Below are 20,521 nucleotides of genomic sequence, written 5' to 3' on the forward strand. Positions count from 1 at the left end.
CCGAGAGGGTGACAAGGAGAGACGTGACCTTTGCGATCCAGGCACATGAACCCTCTGCAATCGGAAACATAAGACATAAGACCGCAATCAAAGGCCAGTGTGTTTTGCAGCAGATGTCTACGGTACACAAGACTCTCCTCTTCTGATAACCAAGCAGAGGAGAGACGCTTGTCTCAGTGGTACCAACCTTGACTCGAAGGAGAAGCAAGCCAAGTGGTTCACCACAGCCGGTGAGTCAAGGGGAGAGTCGATAAGAACCCGAACTGTGTTGAACAAAAAGAAGCAAGAGCTTATTTGAACTTTGAAAAGAACTATTGAGAAAAGGGGGGGAAAACCTGCAACTGAGGCGACTGGCACCACATGGGTGCTCACACAGGAAACTCTGGGCGATTACCTCATGATAAGAGACTACCATAACCAGAAGGCCTTGGGAAGAGGCAAAGAGAGGTCAAAATGGTCATACAGGGGTCTTGTAAAATCTTCTGTACCACCGAAAGTCTTGGATCGACCGATGATTGTGAAAGAAAGGGAAATGGTGTAAACTAGTAACAGAACTGTTTGTTAAAAGTTGGCGAGAGTGAACCCAGCAGAGGGAAGCCAACACCCAGAATAAAGCATTAAGCAAAGTGAACCTGACCAAGGGGTATCCACAGGGAACTATCTGTAAAAGTTCAAAGAAGAAGAAAACATTGCAGCCATCAATTCCAGGGGAAGGGAGAAGAACTGGCAATGTCCGCCACGCTGGCAAAACAGACAGCAGGAATCCTGCAAATGGTGTGGAGGCACATGCCACAGAGGGGAGCCCTGTCCAGCTCTAGGAGCCACCTGCTGAAAATGCAAACGACTGAAACATTTTTCAGCAGTCCGTCTTAACCCACCCCTCAGAAGGAAACGGTGCGGTCAAGCACCAACACGTCCAGAAGGTGAGACAAAGGGAAAGCAAGATCCGTAGCAGCAGATCAGAGACAGTTTTGTGTCAGTGAGGAGGAAGAAGCATCAGAAGAAGAGTCATCCCCGAAAGGCCAGGAAATCAGCCGAACAAACGCAGTGAGCGAGTCCACATGATCTCAGCCATTGAACCAGGCAAAAGGACTCCCAACAAGAGGAAACCCACTTAACCAACTTGTCTGATTCTAGCTGACAGAATCCCCACGAAGGTAGTGATAGATACCAGAGCCACAGTAAATGTAATGCCCCTGAATAAATTCAAAGAACTGAACCCGTTACCTCAACTCCAGAACAAGAAAAGTGCAGCTATTTGCCTATGTTTGCAAGAAGACTCTGCCCGTAGTAGTACTGTTCCAGTCAGACCTCACCCACAATGGAACCACCTGCATGACCCGCATATATCTAGGTCGACGTGGGTATGGAGACCCTAATGAGCTGTAGAACAGCTGAAAAACTCAAAGTGGTACACTTGCATTCAGCATCCATCCACCCAAAATTGATAGACTATTGGAAAAACATGTCAAATTGTTCCAAGGGATTGGGTGCCTGAAGGGGCGGACAGTCAAGTTGCACATTGACCCGACCATCGAACCCAGAGCAGTCAGGCGCCGATGTGTCCCTTTGCACATATGAGAAACCATAGAAGCCAAATTAGAGAAACTAGAAAACATGGGGATCATTGAGAAAACGTCTGGCCCACCCCCTGGGTGTCCCCCATGGTGGTATCACAAAACCCAAACAACCAAATGCTGTCCACATCTGTATAGATATGCGACTACCAAATGTGGCGATAGGACGCAAACGCCACTTAACACCAAGCATTGACGAACTAATCGTAAATCTGATGGCAGCAACAGTGTTGAGTAAACTGGACTTACGTTCTGGGTACCACCAAATTTGCCTAGCACGTGAACCAAAATACATTGCTATGGTCTCGAACCATCTGGGCCTCCGGAGGTATCGCAGGCTGAATTTCAGAATATCCTCAGCAGCCAAGGTATTCTAGAACGAGATCTGGAGACTGCTACATGACTTAGCAGGCACAGCCAATGTCAGCAATGACAACTTGGTCTATGGGAAGATGCCACTGGAACTCAATGCCTGGCTAGGAGCCATATTAAACTACTAGAATAATGAGGTTTCACACTGCATGCTGTAAAGTGTTAAGAGTGAACTTGCCTTCTTTGGATATGTATTCTACACTGAACATGCGTCACCTGATCCTGCCAAAGTCACAGACATTAAGTGAGCAAAAGCCCCTACATCAGCTTCCAAAGTCAGGAGCTTCCTGGGCATGGCCACGTACTATGCCAGTTCCTCTCAGACCTGGCCACGCTTGCGGCCCTGCTGAGAGAAAGTACCATGGGAGTGAAGAACAAGAAAAAGCTTTTCAGCAGATCAAAGACTCTCTAACTGGAAAATCAAAGATGGCATTCTTCAACAACAAACTGTTGGCGGACGTCAGCCCTGTAGGCCTAGGGGCTGTCTTAACCCATGTAGACGAAGAAGGCACCATATACCCCATTGCGTACGCCAGCCGGGCGCTCACCAGGACAAAACAAAACTGTGCACATATTGATAAGGAGGCCCTGGCAATCTTGTAGGGGTGCCAGCATTTTCAAGTGTACTTCCTTGGTCAGCAAGCCAAAATATTCACTGATCAAAAACCTTTGATCCCGATATTCAAGGGGTCACCACTGCACACACCAGCCCGATTGGAAAAGTGGATGCTACAACTGCAGCATTTTGACGTAGAGGTCATGTACCACGCAGGAGTAGATAACCCTGCAGACTACTTGTCCCGGCATCCAAGACCAGCAACACAACAGGAACGAGCACACACGCAAGAGACTGAAGAACAGGTGTGCCATATAGTGGCGTGTGCTCTCCCGAAAGCGATGACTTTGCCAGCAATAGTTGAAAAAACAGAGAAAGACTCATGTCTACAGCGAGTAAAATTAACAATACAGTCAGGAGACTGGAAGAACTTCTTGTCAGCCAGCCATAACACACCGCACAGCAGCGCCGCAAGAAAAGCTGCAACCCCTATTCGGGATTTTCAAACGATTTGACCGTCTCGACCGAAGGAGTCATTCTAAAAGGGCACTGCATCGTACTACGTGAGGTGCTGTAAGAGTGGGCACTCAGGCTGTTACATGAGTGACACTAAGGGATAGTGAAGACCCAGCCATACCTAAAATCCCAAATCAACACGTGATAGGAAGGGGAGCCTGCCCCGCGTGATGTGAGGAAGGATACAACAGTTAAATAAAATGTGCACGTGTGCCGAAAGCGGGGCAGTGTGGATAAACAGCCGACATGTGTGTCCATGTGGTTCATGTGTGACTGGTATCCAGGCCGGAGATCCCTGCTCGTGTCTGTACGCACGAGCGAGGGACATCACACAGGGAATGGTTTCCCTTACCAAAATGTTTTCTTCACATTCTGTATACTTGCCAACCTTACAGATTTAGGCATTAGGATACTGCTTTTTAAGCAATCCTACCGCATACAGATTTGGGTGACAGATCCTACTGCTTTTTACAGTGGCAGGTAATTTATGTGACTCTAACGCAGGCATGTAACATATTAATTTGTCTGTACAGTGGGCTGGTAGGTGATTACTGTTGGTACTATCTGATGCCTCGGGCCGCCTCATTCATAAACACACGCACTCACACTAAGGAATATGCGGAGACACGTCTGGTGCTGCTGAGGCCCGGGTGGCAACTGCCATTCGGGTTGCGTTTATTCAAAACGAGCATGCGTGAGCCTAAACAAGGCTTTGCATGTGTACATGTAACTCCCACTGCAACATCCCTCCTTTTCTTTAAACAGAAACAATTAATCAAATGTAACTTAACCAAGACTCAACGGGAGTCGTTCACTTCAGTGTGCTACCGGCTCAGTCTCCTGAGTCCATGATGTAGTCTTTGAATCGCACCGGGGGTTGTCGCCCCTGCCTCGTCGGGTACCGACTGCTACTCCCTGTGGTCGGCAGCGGTGCGACCTCATTTAGCATGGGTTCCTCTTGCCCGTCGGCCTCGGGGATACCTCCTTGTGCTTCTGGCTGTGATGTCTCTTCCGGTGACCCCTCCACGGGACTCAAGTCCACTTTCTTGAAAAAGGATTTGTTTCGGGTTACTGTTCCTCTTTCATTGCCCGCTGTTACCATCGCCCCTTTCACGTGAGTGACTGTCCAGGGTTGTGGCTCCTATGTGAGTGACAGTTTCCCTTCTGGGTGGCGGTTCTTGACCAGCATGGTGTCACCCACCGTTACCTCTTTTTCCTGTAGGCCTCTCCTCTCACTCTCCTTCTCATTCCTGGTCACTCTTTCCTGCCGGACCCGGGCGTCATCGATCACGCCTGGCGCTCGTCCTTCCATTTCAGGGAGGAGTCCTCTTGGGCAGCGTCCAAATAGGGCTTCAGCTGGGGAAAATCCTGTCGATTAATGGGGAGTGGTTCTATACTCTCGCAAGAATTCGAACAGGTTTCTTCTCAGTTCACCTCCTCCATTCGCCGAGATCCAAAATATTTTGTTCAATGTTCTCATAAATCTTTCGGCTTCCCCGTTCGCCCTGGGCCATAGTGGTGTTACCTTCCTGTGCTGTATCCCCCTCTCCTCCATGTACTTTGCAAACTGATTCCCCATGAACGGGGGCCCATTGTCTGAGCACAGGATGGTCGGGAACCTATGGGTCACAAACATTTTCTCGAGGGCCAAAATGGGGCGATCACACGCCGTGGAGTCTACCAGCTCTACTTCAGGGTACCTCGACCACTGGTCCACGACCGCCAAGAAATACATCCCTCTGCCTGTTGAGCCAAAGTCTGCATGTACTGTCCCTCCGGGGAGTTTGCGCCTGTCCATAGATTTGATGGGCGGTGCCCTTTCTGCCGGGCTTGCGGCCTGACACGGTAAGCATCTCCGCACATGCCCCTCCACCCGGTCTTCCAGGTCGGGAAACCACACCTTAGGCCTCAGTCTCGCCTTTGTTTTTGCAGACCCCTGATGACCTGTATGCGCAAGCTCAAGTACTCTGGGTACCAGTGCACAGGGAATCACTATCTGCCTCGTAGGAGTAGGCCTTCCTCTGAGATCGAGAGTTCATCTCTCACCTTCCACAGCGCCTGCAGATCTCGTTGTGCTCTCGCCTCCCACCTCGCATTGTTGTTCAGAACCTCCTTCCACTCTCCACTCCAGATGGCCGACTGGATTACTTTGAAGATTTCATCTTCTTTGGACGCCCTGGCGACGACCTCTCTTGACAGCGCTACGGGCATGGCCACTTCCACGATGTTATGTATAATTTCCTGACATGCCACGATCTCCCCTTGGCCTTGCTCCCGTTTGCTATTTGGGTGGCGGGACAGGTAGTCTGTGGGGTTGTTTGTCCCAGGCCTGTACAGGAGTTTTACCCCGTATTCTATGAGTGACAGCATCCAGCATTCAATGCGTGGTGGAGGCTTCGATGACGCCCCGGTCATAATAGGGATAAGTGGTTTATGGTCAGTGAGCATGACCACCGGCTTCCCAAGGATGTAGAGGCGGAAGTGCTGGCAGCCCCACAAGATCGCAAGCGCCTCTCTCTCGATTTGGGAATATCTTCTTTCCGTCTCTGACAGTGCCTTGCTTGCATACAGAATTGGACGCATACTTCCTTGTGCTCCCGCCTGCATCAGTACAGCTCCCAACCCCACAGGGCTGGTATCCACTACAATCTCTGATGCAACCGTGGGATCGAAGTAGGCCATGGTGTCCTGATCAGACAGCACCATCTTAATGTCTTGGAACGCTTCTTGTTCCTTTTTGTCCCATGTCCACGGCACATCATTCTTCGTTAGAGCTCAGAGAGGTTCCGAGAGCGATGCAAGTCCTTTCATGAAGCGGCCGCAGTAGTTCACCATTCCGAGGAAGCTGCGCACTTCTGCTGGTGACTCAGGTGCAGCGGCCTCGCGACTGTTGCAAACTTTTTCTGGGTCGGGCGAGATCCCGCCTGCATGAAAGATGAATCCAAAAAATTCTATGCAATCTCTAAAGAACTTGCACTTGCTGCGGTGCAGTGTCAGACCTAAATCATTCAGTCTCTGCAGCGTGAGTTCCAACCGCTTCATATGTTCCATTTCCGATGACGCAAACACCAAAATGTCGTCGCTGATGTTGAGCACTCCACGTAAGCCAGCCAGCGCACCCCTGATCGTGTTCTGAAACACTTCGGCAGCAGAGGACACGCCAAAGCTAAGTCGCTTGAATTGATAGAGCCCCTCGTGGGTGGTGAAAGTTGTTATGTACCTAGATTCTGGGTGAAGCTCAAGCTGATGGTATCCGGAACGTAGGTCTAGCTTTGAAAAGACCTTGGCCCCCTGCAACTCACTAACTATATCGACCAACGTTGGGGTAATGTGGCGTTCTCTTTTTATTGCCGCATTGGGTAACCGCATGTCAACACAGATGCGGGACAGCACCTGGTTGCCTGGGTTTAGGCGCTACTACAATTGACGATACCCAGGGCGTGGGCCCTTCGACTTTCTCAATGATCTCCATGTCAATTAAAGTCTGCAGCTCTTTTTCCACTTGCGGTCTGAGGTGAAAGGGTATCCTCCTATGCTTAAGAGCGGTAGGTCTAATAGTCTTGTCTATGTGTAGGCAAACGGGTGCCGCTTTAAGTTTGCCCACCCCTTGGAATATGCTCTCAAACCTGCTCAGGGGCTGTTCAATGTCCGCCTGATACACTGCTAGCGTAAAGGGGAAGATGTTGAGGGCCTCTGACGCTGCGCAGCTCAGGAGAGAGTGGGGACTGACGTTGGTTACATAAAAACGAGCCCTGATTGCATTGGGGCCGTGGATAACCGGTGCAACGAATACTCCTTGGATTGGCTGGGGCGTGTTGCCTCTGAACGTGTAAATCCTAGCTTTTGACTGGTCCAGCTGCGGTGGGCCCGGGATGGCCTTGTAGTGCTCAGTGGCCAGAACACACACAGATTCTCCTGTGTCAATAAGGACTGGTGTGGGGGTGCCCTTAATGTCCACTACACAGGTGGGTTGCCTCCTTTTCTTGGCTCCCATGGCAATGTTGGATATGAAGAAAATGTCTTCGTCATCTTCTTCCTCCTGAGCAATATTTAGTCTCTGTGTGTCTTGTTCCAGTGTGGCTATGCTCCGCGACCTCCTTAAGTTACTCCCACTCGCCCTCGCAGGACCCTTGTGTGTCATCACTGTAGCTGCAGCTCAGCACATTGTAGCGTAGTGGCCTGGTGTGTTGCACCTCCCACATACCCTTGACTCCGCGGGGCAGTCCTCTGCGTGTGGTAGATCATACCCGCAATAGTGGCATACAGCTGGGGATCCCTGGGCGGGAGATGTATCCTGGCGCTTTTGGCTCCAGCAGGACTTTTACTGGGTGGACTTCCCTAGGGCGAATGCCTCCTCCCCTTTGCTTGGGCGTACGGCCGTGTCCATTTTCGCTCCCCTGCTTTCTGCTAGTTCGTATATCCTGCCATTGTCTAGGATCTGGACTAGATCATCCCCGGTTCTCGCAGGATTTGCCTACGCAACTTACTTGAGCTGCATCCTTGTATCAACTGGTTCCTCATCATAACCTCCTGATTGTCCCACCTGCACATGCTCTATAGTTGGCGTAGACATGCACAGAACTGGACCAGGGACTCATCGTCGTGTTGCTTTTCCCCACACATCACAAACTGTCAAGAGTTTTGACCCATGTTGAATTATTAGGCGACAACAAAAACTGAATCAATAGACTGGGTAGATGTAACGATGAGCTGTCGCCGCCCATCATTCTATCCCAGAACAAAACTAAATCAATAGACTGGGTAGATGTGGGGATGAGCTGTCGCCGCCCATCATTCTATCCCAGAACAAAACTAAATCAATAGACTGGGTAGATGTGGGGATGAGCTGTCGCTGCCCATCATTCTATCCCAGAACAAAACTAAATCAATAGACGGGGTAGATGTGGGGATTGAGCTGTCGCCGCCCATCATTCTATCCCAGAACCAGGAGAACCGCGCAATTTTGTGCACACCAAAATGGTCGCCTAACCAGCCACCCACCAGTGCAAGCGTGATGGACCGGAAACGCCAGGGGTGAAAGGTGGTGCCAAAGGAAAAATAGCAGTGCCTGTTAGATCAAAAGCACCTTGAAATCACTGCTGTTTCTCTGAAGTGCAAGCTCAAAATGTCCATTTCAATTTGTTCAAAATCCGTTTTTATTGATGTCAACAAGTTGCTAAAATCAGGGGCACAAGACCACTCTAAAGATTCAACCTTCTTGAGGGGGGTTCCACATCACCACTCTACTGTAAGGATGCCCATCAAAACAATGGCGGCAAGGATTAGAGCTGTCAAGCAAAATCCTCCTGTCAAATTCAAGACAACTCCTAAAAAAAAAAATGGGTGCTGCAGTACCAGCTTTGGACACAAGCCGCGCTAGCGGTCTAAACTCTGACAGTAGAACTGTACTTCAGGAGTTGCCAGCCTCCTGAGACAGCTGGAAACTTCAAAGCCTTTTTGGTTAATCAAATATTTAAACACTTGCTGTTCCCTGAAGACAGGCTGAGAGGCCGGGAAACCTTCTCACCTCAGAACTACACACAAGAACCCAGGAGATCACATGGACATGCTAACCAAATGCAGAGTGGCCCCCTGGCCTGCTGACCTCAGCCGACACAATAGACTCTTGCAATTGAATGGGGTATGTTAATTTGGGTGTGGACTGTAAACAGAGCTCTGCCTGGAAGAAGAGACATGTGATCCCTGACTCCCAAGTTTCTGGGGGTGGACCCAAACACTGAAGTGAATTGAATTGAAGGCAAATATATGTTTTATAAAAACACTGATAACTAATTGTAACCAGATGACAGGAATGTCCAATTTGGAGAGCCTTAAAATGGAAATTGTACCTACAATTTGAGTCCAAACTCAATTCCGTACGATGTTCTGAGGCAAAACCCCATGAATTATGGAGATTGCAGACACAGGGTTCATGCTAGAAAAATGAAAATTTACTGGAATATGGGTAGAAAGACGGTGTACATGTGTGCCATTTTTGGTAAACGTCCGATAATGGTAAATCAACCAAAAACGAAAATAAGTTGTCATTTTTTAATGCAAGCCCCCAGGAAGATCAGAGTTGGGCCAGAATGTACCTTAAGTAATCTGTAATATGTGCATGTAATGTCAAACACCTGTGTATCTGGGAAATATGTGTAGTTATGAAAAATGATTTCTAAGGTAAAAGCAAGGGGGCGTTTCTTCAATAGATCGTAAATGGCTGACATCACTCTGACACACTATCCGTTCTCAAATCAGGGACCAAAGAATCCTTTGGCCTATCAAATCTTGAGAGGGTTGGGCATGCAGAATTAGCCGACCCACCCATTTTCAAAATAAAAAGAGCCACTGGAAGCCAGACAGGGACATTCAATTCCCATTTCCTTGCGGAGCACGCTGACAGACGACTTCACATCCAGAGATCCAGACTTTAAATCCATCAATCTCCAGAGACCGGTGCCTGACAGACCCAGAGAGCAGAGCTGACCCAGATCGCTGGGACTTCAGAACCACCCGCCAGAAGTCCAGTCCAACCTGTTGATCAGATCCGTAACGAGGCCCAGTCCTTCCAAAATTAGGAGTGAGTATCCTTAGGACTGTGAAAAAACCCAATCTCTTAGTTTAAAATAATCTAATTCAAACTATTTTAACCTATTACAATTGCATCATCAGAAATCGTGTCCCTTCCTTTTGATTCAAAGCTGAAAAATGGTCATCTGTCATTCTGAGCTTTACTTTTAATTTGAGAATCTACCTTCACAAAATCGGCCGTATCTCAGGAACCGTTTGTCCTAGGGACAAAATGTAACTTTCAGCTAAGATTCTAAGCTTTCCAACGAGCCTAAAACCGACTTGCTACTCCTTATAGTTTTTCCGTAATCGTGCTCGACGCACTCAGAAAAATTGCCGCGATTTGCGATTTGGCTCAATTTCTTCACTTGTCAAAATAGCAGAGTCTCGCTTTCCTTTGCTGAAATTCGTTTGCAACCTGATAATCATTCATAGAGAATTGCTAAAGTGATCCTGAACTAATACAAAGTAGCTGTCACCCACCCTGAACCTCTAGAGGGAATTAAAATCATTTTAGCATATTTTTCACTTCATTGCATATCACATTTAAAGGATTTTGCCTGTGTTTAAAATCATACCTGTTTTCCTCTAAGCTCGCTGGGGGGAACTGGAACTTTGTATTGCATTTGTGTGTATTCCTGAGAATTGTGTGTGTTACTTGCATCTCCTTACATTGCATAGGGGGGGAGTGAATTGTCTAAGAAAAAGTGATCACATTATCTTTTGCTGAAATCATATCAAGTTTATTTCTGTACTGCCTTTTATTCATCTTTGCATCTCCTTGAAACCATAAAGCATTCTCTGATACCTTATTCCCCTGTTCCTAGTCCTAAGTCACCAGAACTGTGCTATTGTAGGATTACCTATTGCTGATTACTGCTCATATTCACAAGTGTGATATCAATTATTAATTTATTATAAAAGTGCGATATACATATATATTGTTTAATTCTCAAATAAACCTTTTAAATTTGCAAAACAAACTTACTTCTTGGCTCAGTGGGGTCAGGGGGATTCTAAGAGAGGGGTGTTATATAAGGGTTGTCATCCAGAGTACACGAACTGGACATAAAAATATATAATTAAGGGCTTCCCTTGAGCAATCCCAGACAAGGCACTGACTTAGTGGGACTGCTTGATTGGAGTCTTTAACAAAACCTATCAAAGCCTACATTCGAAAGTGGAATGAAGTGATTCTGCAGGGCAGTCTTGACGGCGGCATATGTTACCACCTGAACGTTTAGTGACTCATAGATGCGTAGCACCTCAGTTCCTGCTGAGTACAGAAGCGTAGTGACCTTGGCATCGTCGTCATCTTCCCCGGTCGCTCTGAAGAACATGTCCAGCTTTTTAATCCATACGAGCCAAGTGGGCCCTAACTTGGAGGGAGGGCCTGAAGTGTCGAACTCTGGCATGGGTGCCAGAGTGCCATGCTGCCGATGTGCCACTCACGCAGGTGCCGCCGTCCCCTCATCTGGGTCACTCATTTTCGCAGGTCGCACAGGCACCTCACCCACGTGACTGATGCCGCAAACCTGTTCTTCTGGAGTGTCCCTTCACTGTTGACCACTGACCTGAACGTCTTGTCTGCGTGGTATGCAGGCTCCTCCTTCAGTGACCCTCTGTAGCTGGGCCTTCAGGCATGGATTGCTGGCTCTTCATAATTGTTGTGAAGAAATGGGCCCTCAGGCCAAAATCGCAGCTCCCCTCCCCCGAGAACCACAAAAGTTCCAAAAATTCTTGAGTTTTCGGCCCGTGGGCAGCGCACGAGCACCCTCGCGGGTTGCAACTGCACCACAAGCAGATTCCAAAATGGCTGACCGTCTCAGCGTCGGATTCGGGCCGCATCGGAGGGAGGAATGATGTTAATTGCGCTCGCATATGCAATTGTGATCCTCCCACGAGCAGCCGTCCTCGTTGCCAATGTTGGTACATCTGATGCCTCGGCCGCCTCATTCATAAACACACGCACTCGCACTGAGGAATACGCGGAGACACGTCTGGTGCTGCTGAGCTCCCGGGGGCAACTGCCGTTCGGGACGCGTTTATTCAAAACGCGCTTGCGTTAGCCTAAATGAGGCTCACGCAAGCGTACATGTAACTCCCACTGCAACAATTATTTTCATTGGGCTCAGACCAATCCACGGACCTGACAGCTACATGACTCCATAGCTCTCAACTCACATTCTTTTGGCAGGTGTAACCCGCCTTGTAAAGAGCTGACTCACCCGCCAAGACTCCTGCACGCCCATTCATTCCAATGGGTTCTCACCCGCCAAAAACAAAATTGGTTGTTTTCCCCCGACTTTGCGACACAAATGGTTGAGAGCTATGTGACTCAGTCCTGCACTCTTGCCGGTACAACCCTTAGGTGAACCACCAGGAAAGTCAAGTGGCAGAGCGTAACACCATCACACAGCATCTGCCTATCAGACTGAGGGGGGTATCAGTCTCCCATGTCATTAAGTGTTCAATTTGCACTGCAGGAATACATATATATTGCCCAGGCTGCTGCTACAGAGCAGTGGCAAACGTAGCCTAATAGCTCTGTGTGATTACCTTCTGTGCAATTGAATTTGGTGTTACTTTACCATTCAGAATTATACATTTTTAACATTTGAACATCTTTCCATGTTGTCCTGTTTGATGGGTTGTGTATTTTAGAATGCTTCAATGGTGCCAACAATGTATGCTTTTTATTTTCCTGTGATGCCATTGCTTTGCGAATTATTTTTGAAACTTGAAAAATCCTACATCTTTTTGGTCACAGAACGTTGGCAAGTACGATTCTGGAATTTTTAATTCTGCTTTTCGCTTTATCAAGTCAGACTTTCGAGTTCCAGAAAGCAAAGGGAAAACCTGGATTGGATAAATAGATCGTAAATGGAATGGGGCTTGTGACGACCGGTTTATTTATGTGTCGTTGTCGCAACGGGCTGTGTAATATGTTAATGGTTTTCGAGTAGGTCTCCCGCAGCAGCTCAAACGTTCCCGCCGTCTTGGTTCACATTGAAAAGATTAAATATAAAAACTCGCAGCGAATGTTTTAGTTAGCGGTCCTGTGTGAAGACGTATTTAAACCATTTTCGCTGGAATAAAACCAACATTGGGAAAGCGTTTCATGGTCTTTGCTACAAAAGTTACACATTTCCTGAAAAGGCACGCCGGCTATAGCTGAGCCTTACCGTATCTGACGAGACATGGCTGCCACGTTGACTCACGTGACTTGCGTTTATGCTACTGCCAAAGCAGCTCACTGAGGAGAGCTGAAATGCGGACCGATTTCACTAGTTGATCACCGGAATCTTATACAACATTAGAATCCTGCCTCCCTGTCCATGCTGACTTCCGGCTGCTGCAGAAAGAACCACATAAAATAGCCTCAAATGATGATCTGCTGCCCGACTAGCATATCATTTGATTTGGGGCACCACCGATAATTTTGTGAACCTTGCTCTCAGGATGGGGACTGGATTAAAGCCTGCAATGGATAGGCCGTTTTCTAAACATTACCGACTGACATTTATGTTGTGCTTTTTCACAGCACCTTGCCTCTGCTGCATACCTGCTTACATTTGAACATCAAAAACCCTGAGATGTATGCCCCGCCCAAAGCCACACAAGGCTCCGCCCACATGCCAAAAGGTCTACTCCATTGTTGTAGCTGCCATTAGAAAAACAATAGAAAGTAAAACAAGTGCATTGTGTGCAACCAGTATTCAAATATTTTTTTTTAAATGAATGCAGTTAATAAAAAAAAGTATAAGGATTATTTGTGGGTTTTTGAGATCAGCTTATTGTAAAAGTTCAGAAGTTGTGAGAAGAGTTGAGGGCCTGAAACTTTGCTGACAATAATTAGCCTTTCAATGGGTCATAAAGGGTATTGCATAGCTCTCACCCTTTTTTGTCAGCAAGGCGGGTGAAAACAGCCGATTTTCTTTTTGGCGGGTGAGAGGCCCATAGAAGTGAATGCTCTGATTACTTACCGGTAATCTTCATTACTCCTAGTCCTACTCTTCCTTGTCACAGTACTTACTTCATGAGGCCCCTGCCTCCGACACAGGACCTTCTTCTATTTCTTTAAATTCCTATAACTCCTCCCCCACATCCACGTCACTCAGTTTCATATTACCAAGCCAGAGCATGGGACCTTCCCCGCAGGGAGGGTGAGGAGGGTCGTCAGTACTGTGACGAGGAAGAGTAGGACTAGGAGTAATGAAGATTACCGTAAGTAATCAGAGCATTACCTCCACGTCCACTCTTCCTCGTCCCAGTACTTACTTCATGAGGTATACCAAAGCAGCAACGGGGAAAAGGTCCCAATGAGAAACAGAGCTAAAAACAGTGCAGCAAACACACCCACAATAACTCTTAATTCACATCCCCACAGATAAAACTCCAACCACGAAGGAACTAACCCCCCCTCGAGTGGGAGAAACTCAACCCATAGCGGTTGATGGAAATCCCTAGACCAGCCAAGGCGGCAGCCATACAAATCTCTTGCAGAGAAAAACCCTCCTTGCATCGGCCCAGGAAGCCGCCAAACCCCTGGCGGACCGCCCCTGATCGTGCGCAGGCACAGGCAGGCCAAAAGCCATATAGGCACTGGGATCACAACCCGGAACCATCGGAAAATGGAAAACCACAGATGCGTTTTGCCCAGCCCCAGCCGGACCACAAGCAATCAGAAGACTATCAGATTGGTGGGAAAAAGCAAACCTAGCCAAATACTCCAACACGTCCCACCGGACATAATGTTAAGCCAAGACACCTCCTCATGCATTCTCGGATCATGAAAGAAGTCAGGGAGAACCAGATCCTGAGAGGTATGAAAACCGAGATACAATTTAAGGGAGGAACTTCGGGCCACACCTCAGCAGCACCGAGTCTGGCAGCACCCTCAGGAAAGGAGGGTGACATAAGAGAGCCCCAATCTCCCCAAGCCTACGGGCAGAAGCGAAGGCAATAAGAAAAGCAGATTTCAGTGTAAGATGTTTGATATCAATCTCGGAAAAGGAGGCCCTTGAATGAACCGTAATACAAGAGGGAGATCCCAAGGGGGAAGCCCTTTATCAGAACACCTTCAGAGTGGAGGGTCTAAGAGCATCCATTATGTACTCAACTACAGGATCAGAGAACCCCCGAGATATCAACCTAGACTGAGCAATAGCCACACTGCCCATTGCATCCAGTGGAATTCCAACCGCAGATCTCCTTGAAGGGGACACGGCCACCTCATAATCAGCCAAGGTTCCTAGGACCGAAGCTCCAACAGAGAGGGGAGCCAACTCCGGCGGGACCAGAACTGAGCTAACGACAACACAGTCACCCTGGACACTCTGATGCGCCAAACCATGCGGGGCAGAAGGGGAATAGGTGGAAAGGCATAAAGGAAAACCCCAAGGCCACTGTACAGAGAGGGCGTCCATTCCCCAATCCCCCCGTCCTGAAACCGAGAGCAGAAGAGGCGAACTTCTGCTGAGGCCGGGGATGCAAACAGGTCTAGAACCGGGGACCCTAATCTGACACAAGTCACTGCAAAGACCTGGGCCAACAGGGCCAGTTCCGCTGAGGAGTGAAAACCAGCATCTGAGAAGATCCGCTTGAACATTGTCCACCCTTCTGATACTTGAGGCCACCAGAGACACCAGATGAGATTTCTCCCAGGTGCCTATCAGCGCTGCCAGAGCATGCAAGGAACAGCTGGAACCCCTTTTGCAGTTGACATATGCCAAGGCCGTCATATTGTCCGATCAGATCAAAACCGCCGACCGTCCAGCAACTCCTTGTAGTACACCAGAGCTTGGACAATGGCACAACTCTTGCCAATTGGATGATCGCCGGCTCTCCCCAGATCACACAACCCTTGAGCTGAGAGGACCCCCAATGTAGACCCTTTCTGCTGGCGTTGGTAGTAAGAGAGGCCACAGGAGGATGGACCATGCACACCTCAGCCTGTAGACCTGAAACCCCCGCTACCACAGCGGGGAGACTCGCAGCGCTGGGGACATCGAAAACACAACTACGAAAGCTGAGACGTCGGAAACCAGTGGGAGAGAGTATAAGACACCAGGGGACATAACTGAAGACAGGCTCAAGGAACCGAAAAACGCAAGACGCCACGTGCCCCGTAACTTCAGCAACAGGCGAGCCGAGACACACTGCCTTCTGAGAACCCAGCGCAGACCAGCCAGCAAGCGCCCCCCCTGCACAACATCCAGAGTACACTCTCCCCAGATGTCCGGACAAGCAGTGCAGGGTCTTGAGACCCATAAGCAGTTGACACATCCTAGAAGGCATAGGGACCAGGAACACCCGCAAGTAGAAAACTTGACCCTGAACAGGGAGAGGAACGGGCAAGACGGTAACTACTTGGACCGTGAGCTGGGTACCAAAGTCCTAACCATGCAAACCTGGACAGGAGGAGACAAGAACTGCAACCGATACCCCCCTCCGGAAGGAGCCCATTACCCAGGAAGCCGAACCCCACCGGTCCCATACACCTCAGAGAAGATAGAGACGAGGAGCCAGGGAAAACCGCCAGTCACTGCACTTGCACGAGAGGAAAATCACAGGACGTTGAAGCATGCCTGCGCCACAATATAACAGCATGCTTGTCAGCCCACAAAAAGATCAGACTTATCAAAAGGAAGATACAGGACAGCCCAGAAGTCCAGCAGACCAGGGCCCCCCCCCCCCCCAGCCGACAGAGGAGCCACCAGGCTGGTGTCAAAAGGGCAGAGTACTGTCACAAAGCAGGGCAAAGCAATCCATCCCGGATAGCAGACATCAAAGGCAACCCCCCACCTGTGGTATTCCTACACTGGAAAAACCCACTGAAGTGACATCCCCCTCCACCGGCACCAGGGGCTCTGAGAACCCCTCTAAGCACAGACATGTGCCACCATGTGCCATATCACTTCCCACAAGTCTGAGAGGAGGCGTGAAAGCAACACGTCAGCACCGGAGGACCTAGGCCCTAAAAGAAGAGATACTGGGAACCGTCTGAATGGCCATTACTTCCATGATGCATTTTCTATAATTCCATGCCGGACAAGGGAAAAGAAAATCATCTCCTTTGACCTTCCCTCGTGCAGTTCAGAGGAAGAGGACAGGACAAGGAGTCTGCGTCCATAGCTAGCACAGACCCAAACACACCACTAACTCGCCACATTACTGAGAGGTGGCTTGAGCCCTGTATCCAGTAGCTGGTAGCCCCAAGCTCTAAATCGTTCCAATGCATCCGTCTAGGAAGGATGAAATGCTGAGTAGGCACCGCAGATACTCGAACCCAAAGTGTAGACTATGCCAGGCCGGTACCCTTCAGGCCGGTTGCAGACGCGTCCAAAGCTGCGCCGTTTCACAGGCTGCACGCAAAGAATGCAGCCAACATCCGGTGCATCCTGGGCTGCGTGTGTCTGAGGAGCGGGTAGTATGTGACATGCCTGTGACAGAACAGAGCCCCAGCACTTTCAAAAACTCTCTGCCACTGTCACCCCACGACAAGAAGCAGAGAGGCCTCACAACAAAAAGGGAAGGCTAGGCCATACTGCCAAGTGCTTGCCATTATTTCCAATAAAGATGTGTATACAGAGCACGAGGAAACGGCATGTTGAAGGAGTCAAGATGGCCATACCAGCAGGAGAGGGGAAAAATATCAAGCACAGTCCTCCCCTCTCCTTACCTTCCCCCAGAGAATGCAGCTAACATCCGGTGCATCCTGTGCTGTGTGTGTGTCTGAGGAGCGGGTGGTATGTGACATGCCTGCGACAGAACAGAGCCCCCGCACTTTCAAAGACTCTCTGCCACTGTCACCCCACGACAAGAAGCCACACAACAAAAGGGAAGGCTAGCCCATACTGCCAAGTGCTTGCCATCATTTTCAACAAAAATGTGTACACAAAGCACGAGGAAACGGCATGTTGAAGGAGTCAAGATGGCCATACCAGCAGGAGAGGGGAAAAATATCAAGCACAGTCCTCCCCTCTCCTTACCTTCCCCCAGAGAATGCAGCTAACATCCGGTGCATCCTTTGCTGTGTGTGTCTGAGGAGCGGGTGGTATGTGACATGCCTGCGACAGAACAGAGCCCCCGCACTTTCAAAGACTCTCTGCCACTGTCGCCCCACGACAAGAAGCAGAGAGGCCACACAACAAAAGGGAAGGCTAGCCCATACTGCCAAGTGCTTGCCATCATTTCCAATAAAGATGTGTACACAGAGCACAAGGAAAAGGCCTGTCGAATCAAGATGGCCAAAACAGGAGGAGAGGGGAAAAACATCAAGCCCAGTCCTCCCCTCTCCCTACCTTCCCCCGGGCCATGCAGGACCCGGGACACAATGCTCACGCTGCGGTCCGGAGCCCAGCAAAGAACCGAGCGAGGCAATCCCGCTCAACTGTGACCCCAAGCCCCGCAGGTGGCCCAGGAGCAGCGCCGCACCTGAGGGAGCCGAGGGCCCCGCCACACAGCCCCCCCCCGGGGGCCAGCAATCGGTGCTCCCCAGTGCCCCGCACCGGGAAGAAAAAGTCCAACCTGGCAGAGGCAGGAAAAATTAAACTGAGTGACGTGGATGTGGGGGAGGAGTTATAGGAATTTAAAGAAATAGAAGAAGGTCCTGTGTCGGAGGCAGGGGCCTCATGAAGTAAGTACTGGGACGAGGAAGAGTGGACGTGGAGGTAATGGGCGTATGAAGGACTTGGCGGGTGATTCATCTGCTTTCAAGGCGGGTGACACCCGCCAAAAGCGGGTGAGTTGAGAGCTATGGGTATTGGGTGAAAGCTAACGACAAGTATGGGCCCACGTTTCACTTTAAGCGCATTATAAATACGCAACTAAAAAAAAACTATTGCGCAACTAAAAACAATTCCTGTAACCGCGCATGCCCGCGGGCTGTGTGCGCGCTTTAAAAATGCTAAATAAATAAATAATGAAGGCTCCTGGGGTGAGCTTACAGGACACACGCTGCAAGCAGCAGCAGCAGATCATCAGCCGAAGTGAGGGCCTCCTCTGAGGGGGGGGGGGCTAGATGATGGATGGATTGCACATGCACACACGTAGGGGCAGCGCCACAGCCCGCAACGAGTCCACAGCAGGATACTCGCTCAGCAAGTCGGCAGGCAGGGCGGGGGTGCCGGCAAAGATGTTATGCTGGCAACTGGCTGCAGGTGGCGGATTTTCTCCCCCATGAAAAGCGAAGAGACTTCATGCTCTCGGAGACCCGGTGAGGAGCGTAAAAACTGGGAGTCTCTGGGCTAAACCCGTAGGTTTGACAGGTATGCTCTGCTGGTGGTCTCTGGCTTAGACACAACTCTTTTGTGTTGTGTGCTCACGGGACGTCCCTCGGAACTGGGACAGTACAGGAGCGTGTTGCCAAATATGCCCACCTTTCGGGTCTTGCTTGACTTATAAATCACACCAACTCTCACTCTGTGTGGCATTTGTCTGTGTTCTGCTACAAGCTTCACTATTCAGGTACTACACAATCGTTCTGATCCCATGATCTACCATTGCTCGCTTCCATACATTGTGTTGAAAAGAAACCATTAACATGATGTAGCATGCATGACTGGAACTGAGTGATTTTGTAAAACAATAGTTCTTCCTCTTATAATCATGCAGGAGATTTAAGACTGAAACACATATATCTTTAGCTCCAAATGGATATGTATTAACTGTTGTCGCGTGAATCCTCCCTCCCTCCCTCCAATTCACTACACTGGGCCCGATGCAGTGAAAATCAGGCAATTAAAAAGTGACTTGCACTTGTTTGGGGGAGCTGTATGCCAGCGCAAATGATGGAGTGGCCAACCCACTTCCACGAATTTGTGTTGGGAGCACACTACCGACCCTAATGCTAACGTATGACAGGCTCCCAACACCCGCCAGGATCCTGAGAGAGTCTTTCACAGTGACTGTTCGTTAAAGGTTTTTACTGGGAAGTTGAAATATACAAGAGAATCATTTCTGTCCCTGTTTGACATGTAAGTGGAATGGCAGTGGTCCACACCGCTGCTGTCCCACTTAAAAAATGCAAGAAATTGTCAGAAATTAAACTCTCATACATTGTGCACCCCCCACCGCCTGTTTGAAGCAGGCACACGGGGTTCCTTTGGTTTTCTGCCCATGTTAAGGCTCATCCTGTTTGCTAATTAGGGATGCACTTTGAAATGTGCAGAAAATGCTCCCAATCTGTGCAATTTTGCAAAGAGAATTGAAGCAGGCATCTCAATAGGCATAAGCAATAAGCAATACTACTATATTGGAGACCATACCTCCTTATCCTTTATATACCAGATTAATCCTGTTGAATAATTATAGTCGAGGTGATCTGAGTCTGTGACAGACAGCCACAACAGAACAAGAAGCACTCTTGGCCCTTGACAATATAAGACGAAAACAAGATACAACATTTGTGGCTGACGATCACTCTCTAAGCATCCATAAGGACCATACTGTCACATAGGAAAATCCAGATCCCTGGGTATTCCTTCTTCAGCTCATCTTTTAAGACAAGTGGGCACTGCCCACCAGACTTTAACCTTAACTTTTTAGAAATACATTTTAATAAGTGTATGGTTGACACACTTCTCTGGAAGGTCAATAAAGCAAGATATGGCCTAAAGGCCTTATGGAAATAGTTCCTTCAGGATATGTAAACTTGACTTAACCCTTGATATTTGCTGTGAACAACTTCCGAAGCAGAAGGAACATTGTATATGTAGGGATAGTACTCTTTGTCTTTCCCTTTTAGATAGGCAGTCCATCACGCGCCACCTAGGGATCGACACCTGACACTAGGGAAAGGGTGTTCTTCTGTCAAGGGATCTGTAGTTTACACATTCAGTGCTATGGAAAAATAATATTTTTAAATATTCTTCACTTTCAAAGAAGTGTTTTTGTTTGTTAACATGTCTCCAGAACCAACAAGACA

The 20,521-nt window shown here is 48.8% G+C and overlaps 1 protein-coding gene across 2 annotated transcripts in view; it reads right to left on the reverse strand.

Annotated features, from left to right (window-relative positions):
* The window catches only part of LOC138491689 (glutathione hydrolase-like YwrD proenzyme), an 846,074-nt gene that overhangs the window by 582,630 nt on the left and 242,923 nt on the right, over window positions 1–20,521 (reverse strand). Inside the window, exon 1 of one of the 2 annotated variants that reach the window (XM_069618368.1) lies at window positions 12,777–12,795. The exons of the other annotated variant lie outside the window; for it this stretch is intronic. The gene's annotated coding sequence lies outside the window, so the exon portion shown is untranslated. Of the gene's footprint in view, window positions 1–12,776; window positions 12,796–20,521 lie in introns of those variants that run through there. 2 annotated transcript variants of the gene reach the window in all.

Source organism: Ambystoma mexicanum, chromosome 10, assembly GCF_040938575.1.
Source record: "Ambystoma mexicanum isolate Mex_15411 chromosome 10, UKY_AmexF1_1, whole genome shotgun sequence".
NCBI lineage: Eukaryota > Metazoa > Chordata > Amphibia > Caudata > Ambystomatidae > Ambystoma > Ambystoma mexicanum.